Below are 10931 nucleotides of genomic sequence, written 5' to 3' on the forward strand. Positions count from 1 at the left end.
GTGTTAATATATAATTTTTATTATATTTATAGGTAGATGATTGTTTTGAGTTTAAGGACATTTCTCTTCTCATGATATTTTCTTACTATTTAATTCTTATTTTATAGGGCACTTAAATTAACTCCAATTGACATGTGATTAAGGCCAACAAATTTGGTTCATACAACAAATGGAGAAGCCCATTTTAAGAATCTCAACCCAAACCAAATCCACTTCACTAAAACCCTAAATTCCCCACTAAACCAAACCTAAACTCCACTTAAGCCCGGTTCAAACCATATAAAAACCAATTTTCTCGCGGATGAACAGTAGCTCGGGTACTGTTCATCCGCGATTTTTCGCCCCGCAGCTCCCGATTCATCTCCGATCAACTCTTCAAGCGCCGACGTTAGAGAAAGAGTTCCAAGGCAGCTTCTAGACCATCTTTCTACCAGCTGGAAGTTCGCCGGAGGGAGGTTAGACGACGAATGTGATGCTGTCCAAATTTGCTGTTTCCGCCCTGTTCGGCGACGTTTCTCCGTTCCAGCGGCTCCGCCTCACAGCAGTGATCATCGGAGGGAGGTTCCCCGGTATCACTAGATCGCTTCCGACGCCCTTTCACTCACCATCAGATTTCCTTTTGGAGCAGAAGTTCGGATTAGCAGATTCCATGCTGCGCTTCGAAATTTGATTTGATTCTTGCGCTCACCATTGGAGAGGTCTCTGTGGTGAAGATTCCAAGTTCGAATTGACTCCAGAGTTCAGAAGTTACTTGTTGTTCTTCTCCGACGACCGGAGTTGGGAGTTTCCGTTCCGGCCTCTTGTGTGACGGCAAGAGTGTGATGTTTGTTTAGTTTGGTTGCGAGTTTGGATCGGTTCATTTCATTTACTGTTTTTATTATCTTAGAACAGATTTTGTTTGAAGTTTGTTGCATTTAATTTCATAGTTAGATTTCGTATATGTCTTGCTCTTTCTTTTCTTAGTTTAATTGTGTTGATGGTGAATCCCATGGCGTAGAGTGACAATGCGTTATGGATTAATTATTGACACATAGTTAGATTTCATTCCCGCATTAGAGTAGTTTTCTACTTGTCTTGTTTTTAATTTGTTAGTTTTGGAATTAAAATCCAAACCCCCATTTATATGTTAAAACCCCAAAAATAGAAATAAATGACAATCCTAGATTACATCCTACCGTTTGTTCCTCGAGAGATCGATCCTAGGCTCGTTACTACAACATGATTGTGTAGATAAGGGGTTCATGGAATTATACATTGTTAATTTGTTTTACGAGTGTGACAGACTCGTTATCAAATTTTGACGCCATTGCCGGGGAGTCTTATACGGTGTTTGGTAATTTTAGGATTGTTTCTACTACTTTGTTTAGTGCTTTGATTTTTAAATGTTTTATATATCCATGTGTTCGGTATTTTGAGCTTCCTGTGTCTGGTGATTTTGTTTGATTTTTGTTGCAGGCGAGACCAGGATATACATTCAGTAACCATGAATCCATTTGAGGCTTTGTTGATGGAGAGAGTTGAACTTGACGATAATGATAACATGAAGAAGGCGCTCGCTTCCATTAGGTCTATTCCACTTCCGCGTTGGCTCCTATTACTGAACTGTATTCGGCCACCAGAAATTCAGGGGAGTTTGATTCATTCACCCTTAAATTTGTCATTGTAGATATCATTCCTTACTTGTTGCATGAATAATTCATTTACTTACATGAACTTTCATAGAGTATGATTTCAATTTTTGGAAATAAATCCTTCATTGTAGATATCATTTTTTATGGTTGAACATTTCATTTCCGCAAAGAAGTTTTGGTTTTCGGAAATAAAATGTACCCCTTGGCATTTCTCGATATCATTTTAGAGATTCTTGAAAGCTAGTTAAATTTGATTGTTAAGTTCTGGAATTCATAGTCATGATTGGATTCTTGGATTACACGAGTTTGATACTTAGTGATTGAATCTAGATTGATAAATTGAAATGATAATTTGAATACCTAGTGAGGATTAAGCCTTATTTGAGATGCACTTGTGTTAGTGTCACTCTAGAACTTGCTTTGATTCTTTCAAAACCACAATACCATAAATTGAATCATTGTTTTGAAGGTGAATCTATTTGTTTCTCTTTCTCCCACATGTTTCTTGCTATCTTCTTGTTAATCATCATATCATTTTATCTTCTCGCAATTCTTAATTTTTTTGGATATGGATACTTTGAATGTTATATGATGAATGATTTGGCCAAGATGACAAAGATTTAAGTGTGGGGGAAGATACATATGTTGTGAGTTCATGGAGGTTTCCACTTGATTGATGCCCAATTCATTGATCCCTGAATTGAAGATAGCATTATTCTGAATTATGATGTTGTTGAGGTAAAGGAATTGCTAATCTGATAGCTTGGCAAATTGAGGATGCTTGGACATGCGCTAGTGTTGTTGCTGGATCAGAGAATGGAATGCAAGTGATAACAACTAATATGAATTCTGGACAGAAAAGAAATCATTCTTACAGATTTGGCCAGGACAGATTGGGTGCCAAATGTTTGTGTTCTTTCTAATCAGCAACAATATGAATTTTAACTTCTATCAATTCAGTGACAAATGCAACTTTCTTTGAAGTTGAGTCCTGGATGATTCGAGCTGGAATTGCATCAACTTTTGAATCCTGAAACTTAAGGGGGTGTTTGGTTGATGAGTTTGGGAATGAGAGAATGGAATGATAGTAAAAGATAGTGTTTGGATTGTGGGTTTGGGAATCACATTTTGGGAATGATTACAAGATTTATGGGAATCAACCAAACCCATATAACTTGATGAGTTTCATTTCCATTCCTATTCCCATTCCACTCTACTATCAAACCCATACCCATAGTCATTCCCATCATTTAACCAAACGCCCCCTAAGTCTTTTGTTGCAATTCTGGAACTGAGCCCAGGAAATCAGAATTCAGAAATTCAGAATTCCTGAAGCAGTCTTCATGCTGCTGAGGGATTGAAAAAAAAAATGATGAAACTTATGCCCAAGAATGTGGATACACTGAAGTAGATACACCAAATCTTGCAGTTTTCAGTAAATGCTCAGAATCTGTAAATAAAGAAAATGCTGAAGAAATTCTGGAATGGAATAGAACTGTGTAAATCAATTTGGAGCACCCTGAACTTGTAGCGTGCCAAGTTTTTCCTGTAGATTTTTATCGGTGAAAAGTTCAATAGAAATTCCTACCCTCTCATTATTACTTGTTGTTCATTTCTTTCCCAGCACCTGATGATTCAAAAGCTGCAACCTCAGTGAGTTTGGTTTCTGAAACTGCACACCTGAATTGCAGTGCAGAAATTGAGAATTTCACTTATGAGGTTGGGTTTCATTGAGCTTGATCTAGAGATTGAATTTGACATTGCAGATTGGATTGGAACTACTCTCATAGTCCCCCATTCTTACGCAGGATCAATGCCAAATCTGCTTAAACTTAATCCAAGAATTTATATCTGCTTTGCTGAAAAAGTTTGCAAACCCTATTGGAATTCTATATTTCAGGAAGTAGCAGTATGAACTGAAGAGGTTGAATACTAATCATTTTGATCAGTATGTTGAGAAAAAGATCTGAGTAACATGTGCAAGGATCAGCTGGATTACTACAGAATGTAGTTTCATCTTTTATCCATTGAATGCTTGGTATTCCTGCAACTTCCTTTAACTAAATGTCTGAAACTGGACTTCCTGAAATCAGAAAATTAGAAGTCAGAAATCAGTATCAATCTGAATTAAACATTTGAATCCGGACATCAGTTTATAAAGGTGATAAACTCTGAAACAATAGGAGAGACTATCAAGAAGTAAGAAATATTTACAGAGGGAAAGGAAATCAGAGATCTACAGAAATGAAAATTGTGAGTAATGTATCAATTTCAGCAACGGTGTGCCAAACCCCTGATGTCAGCTTCTTATCAGTAAAAATCTGAAAGAACACTCAATATTTCAATGTCCTTTGGTGGGTTATTTCCTCCAAGTTCCTTGTGATTCAGCATTTATGAATTCAGGAGTATCATTTCTGGAACTGCAGTTACATTTCTGAAACTAAGCGTTAAAGCAGCAACAACTTACATTTGGAATCGAAAATTTCTCAAGTTTTTTAAGAAGGGAATGAAGTAAGGTGGAATCTGATCGTTGCAGGAATTCATTATCAAAAATGCAGGAAAGGAATTTAAGACTTTTGTGCAAAAATGCAGAAGTTACAAGGTGTAGAAATTAAGCAGAAATGCAGTAAGTTGATGTGCAGGAATGTGCTAGAGTATGTAATGAACTTTTCGATTGGAAGGAATTGAAGGGCAAGCTAATTATGATTGAATGTTAGGAAGATAGTTTTTTGGAGGTTAAAACTTAAATGTTTTGCCAGGAATTCCAAGAAGATCAGAAAAGAAGGAAATGCAGAAATTTCTGCTAATGAAGCATTTATGTGTCATTTTTGAAAATAGGTTATAATAAGCTAGAGTTGCTAAAACCTGGAAATTTTTGGAGGATGAATTGATAAGGATCTTAAGAAGCTAGATGAAAAGGAATTGGAATTTTTAGTGGCTAAACGATGACAAGTTGATACAAAGTCAAGAAACTATGCAGAAGATGTTGAAATCTGCACCTTGCTGTGTGAAATGGAGTTTAAAGCCATTTGTTCATAGAAAAATTGAAATCCAGCTGTTGTTTTAGTTTTGATAAATGCTGATCTTGCTTCACCAGAATTTACCTGATTTTTAGACTGAAAATTGAATACAAATAGACACACAAGTTGGAACTTGAAACTTAGCATTCGATTCTGCAGTTTGAGGTTTGGTTACTGAAATTGCATCTATGGGAAGTTCAAATTCAAGCTGAATTTTTGTGCTATTGCAAGGAAAGTGGTTAAATCTTGCTGCAGGTCAAGTGTAAAGGAGGATGTAAAGAAAGTAAAAAAAATATGAAAGAGAGAAGTGTGCGGCTGCAAGTGGAGATTGAATTCTGATTTCAATGAAGTTTACTTTGGTGCCAAAGTAATTTGCTGTTTTGATCCAAATTTCTTGCTGCTTATGATCCAAAATGGATGGAATTCAAAGCCCTCTTGATTCAATGTCAAATGAACTATCTTCCAAGGCTTACTTGCTAGAAAATTTTGCTGAAATGTCATTGTAGCAGAATCTGAAAACTAAAGGACAGATTCACACTATCACTGTGCAGAATCTATAAGTTATCAAGAATTTGCTGTTTTTAACAAGGAATGAATGGAATCAAGAGCATGCAATGTGCTAACTCAACTTACTGATTAACCAAAGACCCTAAATCAAAATTCTGGAGCTGAATCTGCAAAACATATTCTGATATGTTAAACTAAAAAATAGAACTTTGATAATTTGGAAAAGTTACTGAAATTCTGCAGATCAGAAAAGTTAATGAACAATGTAGCAAGAAAATTGTGCCAACTTTCTAACTCAAGGTTCTATCAATTGAGAGTCTGAAAAGCTAAATTCTGGGTCATATGATTTGTGCTGAAAAGGAGAAGTTGAATTCTGAAAAGAGAAGTGTAGCCAAGAAAGTCATCATCATAGCATTCTGGTTATTATAATGCCGAAATAATTTTAGTTCAAGCTTATATTGATTGAATACTAAATGAAATAATTTATAGGAATTAAAAGTTAAAGCTTGATCGAAGAACAGGAAGGTGAAAATTCTGAAACTATCAAACAACTGGAATTCCAATGGACAGGACAGATTCTGTGCCAATTTTATAAATTAACGTACTGTGGTGTTCTGAAAATTGTTAGGCTAGTTGCTTCAAAGGAAACACTCTTGCTAAAATGAACTCCCTAAGTTAAGGAGTTTTTTGAGCTGCATAGAGAAGGAATAGCAGGAAATGTAAATTTGATTGTGTCAAATTCTTGATGCTTATTTTGAACAGCAATAATCTGAATTATTAGCCTAGGGTTCTTTGAATTACAAGTTTCTAAAGCCAGTTTCAAATTTGGGAATTCTGAAGCTGAAACTTAATTCCATACTGTGCTAAGTTCTATTACAAAATTCCTGAATAATGACTAATTCAAGTTAAATAGGCACTAGTGGGAGTGTTATTTGAAGTTTCCAACTCAAAACTTGGAAGAAAGAGGTGTTGGACATGCAGAAACAGAATGGAATTTCTGATTTTGGAACTGTGCTTTGCTAACAATGGTTTAAAGCTTGAATCTTTATGACTTAGGTTTAAACCAGAATGGAGTAATTGGCTGAATTCTGGAATCCTGAAAAACACATTGTGCATTTAGTTCTTATTTCTGAAATTCAGAAGCTACAAGAGTTGTGTTGGGTTCTTATGAAGTTTCTTAATCAACAGAAACCTCAGTTTCCATCTCTTTACGAATGAAGATTGTGCCAAGTGTGCAAAGCTTCCTGGCAAGTTTTCAATTCAATAGAAGGGCTCAAGCAAGGCTGGGGGAAGAGTCTGATTTAGATTTGAGTTTGACGTGGATAGATGAGTTGTTCTTTTCAAAGGATTTCAATGACATAACTAGATGGACAGATATTTGGGAGTCTGAAACTGTTAACTGAAACGGTAATGATGAACTTGCAAATACAGTGAACTATACTTGCTGGAAAGCTATTAAGGGATGCAAAATTTGAGGTGGAATGCAGTGTTGTAAAGTTCAAGTTATGAAACAAATTGGAATTGTTTTGAAATTAAGGGATTGAAACTATTGAGTGGCTGCTAAATCTGGATACAACAGATAGGGTCATTTTCAGTAATGCAGAAAAGAATTGTAGTTTGCTGAATCTAAAATGCACATTCTGGGTACAGAATTTCAAGAGATGTCCTATCTTTCTCTTGGCAATTGGTATCACAATTGCTTAAGCTTTAATGAATCTAATCTCTGGAATGCTGAGTTGCATTGAACCTGATGTTTTGAATCTAATTTCTGGATCATTGAGAAATTCGAGTGAAGTTCTTGCTTTGCCATTGTCAATTAGTGCTTTTCTTTCTAAGTTTTCAGGGCTCCCACTAGTAATCTTATTCTATCCAGGACCTGGTCATCAAAAGGACCTAGATTCAGCAAGACAATGTGATAGAAATGAATTAGTTTGAAAAGCAACAGCAACCGACATCTTTGGTCAATGATGTTGCTTGATTCCCGAGCTTTAGATGTTGAGTTTATTGCATCTTCCATTGAGAGTTTGGGTTGATCTATTGATGAGTTTAATTGTCCGAGACGGACAAATCTTAAGTGTGGGGGGGTTTTGCATATTTTGGAAATCTTGTAGATTGAAGCATAAAGAAATTGAGATGCTGTAGGTATTGGACAGACTTTGATTTCTGAAACAGGAATTGTAAAAGGCTAAAACTTAAAAAATGGAAGTTGTGCCACTTTGAAAATTTTGATTTTTGGAGCTAAAATCAATTGAACTGAAGTTGTTATTGAGTGAGTATTAAATGAGATAATCTATAGTGATTAAATGTTGAAGCTTGATCAGAAATAAAGGAGATCAGAATTTGAATTGATGTTCAGAAGTTCAGAAATTTCAGAGTTCCAGAATATGATGAGTTTCAAATCTGAGATGGAATCCTTGATCTTTGAGTCTAGGAATTCTACAAAAGCAAATGAAGGAGCACATAAGGGCTTGATGTTCTGAATATTGGGGAGCACAAATGTCAAGTTGATTCAAGGAAAGTGAAGAACAAACTGTTAATCAAGCTGAAATACTGATATCTGGAAATTGTGACGGAAATTTAAACAGGTTGTGAGTTTTTGAAAGATAGAAACAAGGAGCTGAAACAATCTTTTGGTGCCAAGTTGTTTAATGATTCCTGAATTATAGCAGAAAGAGTTTATCATTGCTCTTGCCATGAAATTTTTGAAGTTCAAAAATCAAGGAAACTGAAATCGAATTGTTGTTGTGATGATTGGGAAGTCTGTTATGAGGAAATCAAAGCTGTTGTTTTGGTTGGAAATCACACAAAATGATTATTGTCCAGCTAACCAAAGATAAGAACTACGTGGAGATGAAGTTAAGAGGTTGAAATTGGAACAAAACAGAGACATATAGTGAGCCATTGCTGGAAACTGCTCCCTGTTTTGTTTCAAACTGCAAACTGATGTGTTGGTCAAAAGGGAGCTGAATTCGAGATGATATTTATTGAATGTTAAATCAAGGCTTGGATTCACAATCATTCAGATTCTGAAGTTGAACAGAAATCACAGAATGCTATAATTTGCAGGTGCTTCAAAATTGAAATGCTTTAATCTATTACAGTTTCAGAGATGAAAATGTTGGCTTCAATTATGCCTACTTGAGAAAGATTAGTTGAAAATTAGAAGGGGATACATGTCCTTGTGTTACTGATAAAATGGAAATAGTTGAAAAAGAATTTAGAAGGAAGGAAGGATGATTGAATATGTGAAGAGATGTAATCCTGCTGTAAGATTACATTGTGCAGAATTTTGTGCAGAATGTTAGAGTGAATCTGATTCAAAATGAAGTAAGTGAAGTTTCATTCAGTTGAGTGCTAAATGAAACCTTCACTTAGGCTCAAATCTTCAAGATGTAAACCGAAATACTTTACCATTCGGAATTTTGAAACATTACACGACAAATCAGCTTCATTTTTTGAGTTTTTGAGATTTATCAAATTGGTATGAACTGAAAAGAAGTTGAAAATTTGGGAATAGTTGTTGTGCATTGGGAAGTAAATTTAGAAGAAGAGAAAAGAGGGAAGTATGGCTGGAAATTCATCTATATAGCACTCTTTTGTATTCATATCTTCCACTTTCATTTGAATCATATTGATGTCTTTCCTTGCCCTAACACATACTTTGATTTCATTTGATTTAGGATTTCTTTGTTATCATGATAAACCTTTATAATTATGTATTCTAATGTTTGGATAGTGGTTAAGAGTAGAAGATAAGCAAACATATGGTAGTGCATGAACATGAGTAGCTTGAGTGTTCTCCACCATTACATGAATTTGAGATTAGGATTGAGAGCTACCAAAAATTTCCTTATGAGGATTAGTTTATTGATATCATTCACAGTTTATTCATGATGGATTGAAGTCATTAGGGTGTTAACCAAGGTAAGAATTGAGTCCATGAATGCTTGAGTTGTTGGAACTTGGCAATCCTAGTTAACTTTCTTTTATTAATTTCTAAACATGAATGAGAATTGTTAGGGGGTACAACTTTAGTTGTTTCTTTAGTTTTGTGGCGTAGAGTGACAATGCGTTATGGATTAATTATTGACACATAGTTAGATTTCATTCCCGCATTAGAGTAGTTTCCTACTTGTCGTGTTTTTAATTTGTTAGTTTTGGAATTAAAATCCAAACCCCCATTTATATGTTAAAACCCTAAAAATAGAAATAAATGACAATCATATATTACATCCTACCGTTTGTTCCTCAAGAGATCGATCCTGGGCTCGTTACTACAACATGATTGTGTAGATAAGGGGTTCATGGAATTATACATTGTTAATTTGTTTTACGAGTGTGACAGACTCGTTATCACCTGTCCAAAGTCGGGTATACCGGTTTGGATATGGGAAACTGGGAGTCGAGTCGGTTTGGAGTCAGAGACTGCATGGAGACGGAGATCGCATGGAGTCGGGGCGGTCTTGAGTCGGAGATTGCATGGAGTCGGGGCGATCTTGAGTCGGAGATTGCATGGAGCCGAAGGGTGTCTTGATTCAGTCACTCCGACACTCAAGTCAATTTACGATAGAGGAGAATTGAGAATGAGAGTAGATGTTGCCTAAGTTCTGAAAAATTACCTCTCACGCCTGCAAGGACAGATGACTTTTTTATAGGGTGGTGGCTATGCTCCCACGTTTTCCATGTGTTCCGAGATTTATGCTTATGTTATCCGCATTCTCTAAAATAAAAGGCTACATTGCCCACTTCTTCAGAATTAAACAATTGTGTTTCTCACATTCTTGGGGAGAAATGGCTGCATTGTCCGTATCTTCAATGAGCACTGGCTTAATGTCTTTCCTGTCCAAAGTCGGGTATACTGGTCTGGATATGGTAAATTGGGAGTCGAGTCGGTTTAGAGTCAGAGATTGCATGGAGTCAGAGATCGCATGTTGACGGGGCAATCTTGAGTCGGAGACTACATGGAGTCGAGGCAGTCTAGAGTTGGGGACCAGATTTATGTTGATTTTGACCTCCACCTCAGCAGGATCATTAACTTCCCCTGAACCACGTGGCACCCTTCGATTATCTCCCATATCACCAGTCCCCCCTTCAAGTTTAATCGAATGAGATGAGAATCCGACTGACTGGATTGTTATAACTAATCAACTTACTGAGAAACTCTAATCTAGCTAGTTTAGGATGTGACGAGGTAGCTTCGCTTAATTCCACTTAGCTAAGTAGACCAAGAAGGGTACGTCTTACCTCACTTGACTCTTTAGACCAAGCTTTCCTAATGTACTATCATCTCATCCCACTCTAGTACTATGTTAGGCAAGTATCAATCTAAGTCCTTAATCTTTCTAGATTAAACATGATTAGTACGAAGGACATGACATTTCTCAATATAAATTAACATTTAATAAGGTATATACATGACAAGTATGTGTGTGTCAAATAAGTCAAACAATTTATAGTTGATTTGTAATGATGTGACACAAATAAGTCAAACAATTTATAGTTGATTTGTAATGATGCATCAAATTTTGGATTTGATACATTTCCTGTGAACCTACCGTCAACTCACTTTGACATATTTTAATTTTTATTAATTTAATTGTGTCATTGGGTAAAATTTACTAATTAGTTTCATAGTTAGTTTTGATTTAATTTTTAAATTTAGACTTATTAAAATTTGTTGGTTTATTTTATTGTATTATGAAAATTAATTTCAAATTTTAATGATGAATTTATAGCTATATTATAATGAGTTAATTTCATATTTTATATTTAA

This window comes from Zingiber officinale, chromosome 5A (assembly GCF_018446385.1).
Source record: "Zingiber officinale cultivar Zhangliang chromosome 5A, Zo_v1.1, whole genome shotgun sequence".
Classification (NCBI taxonomy): domain Eukaryota; kingdom Viridiplantae; phylum Streptophyta; class Magnoliopsida; order Zingiberales; family Zingiberaceae; genus Zingiber; species Zingiber officinale.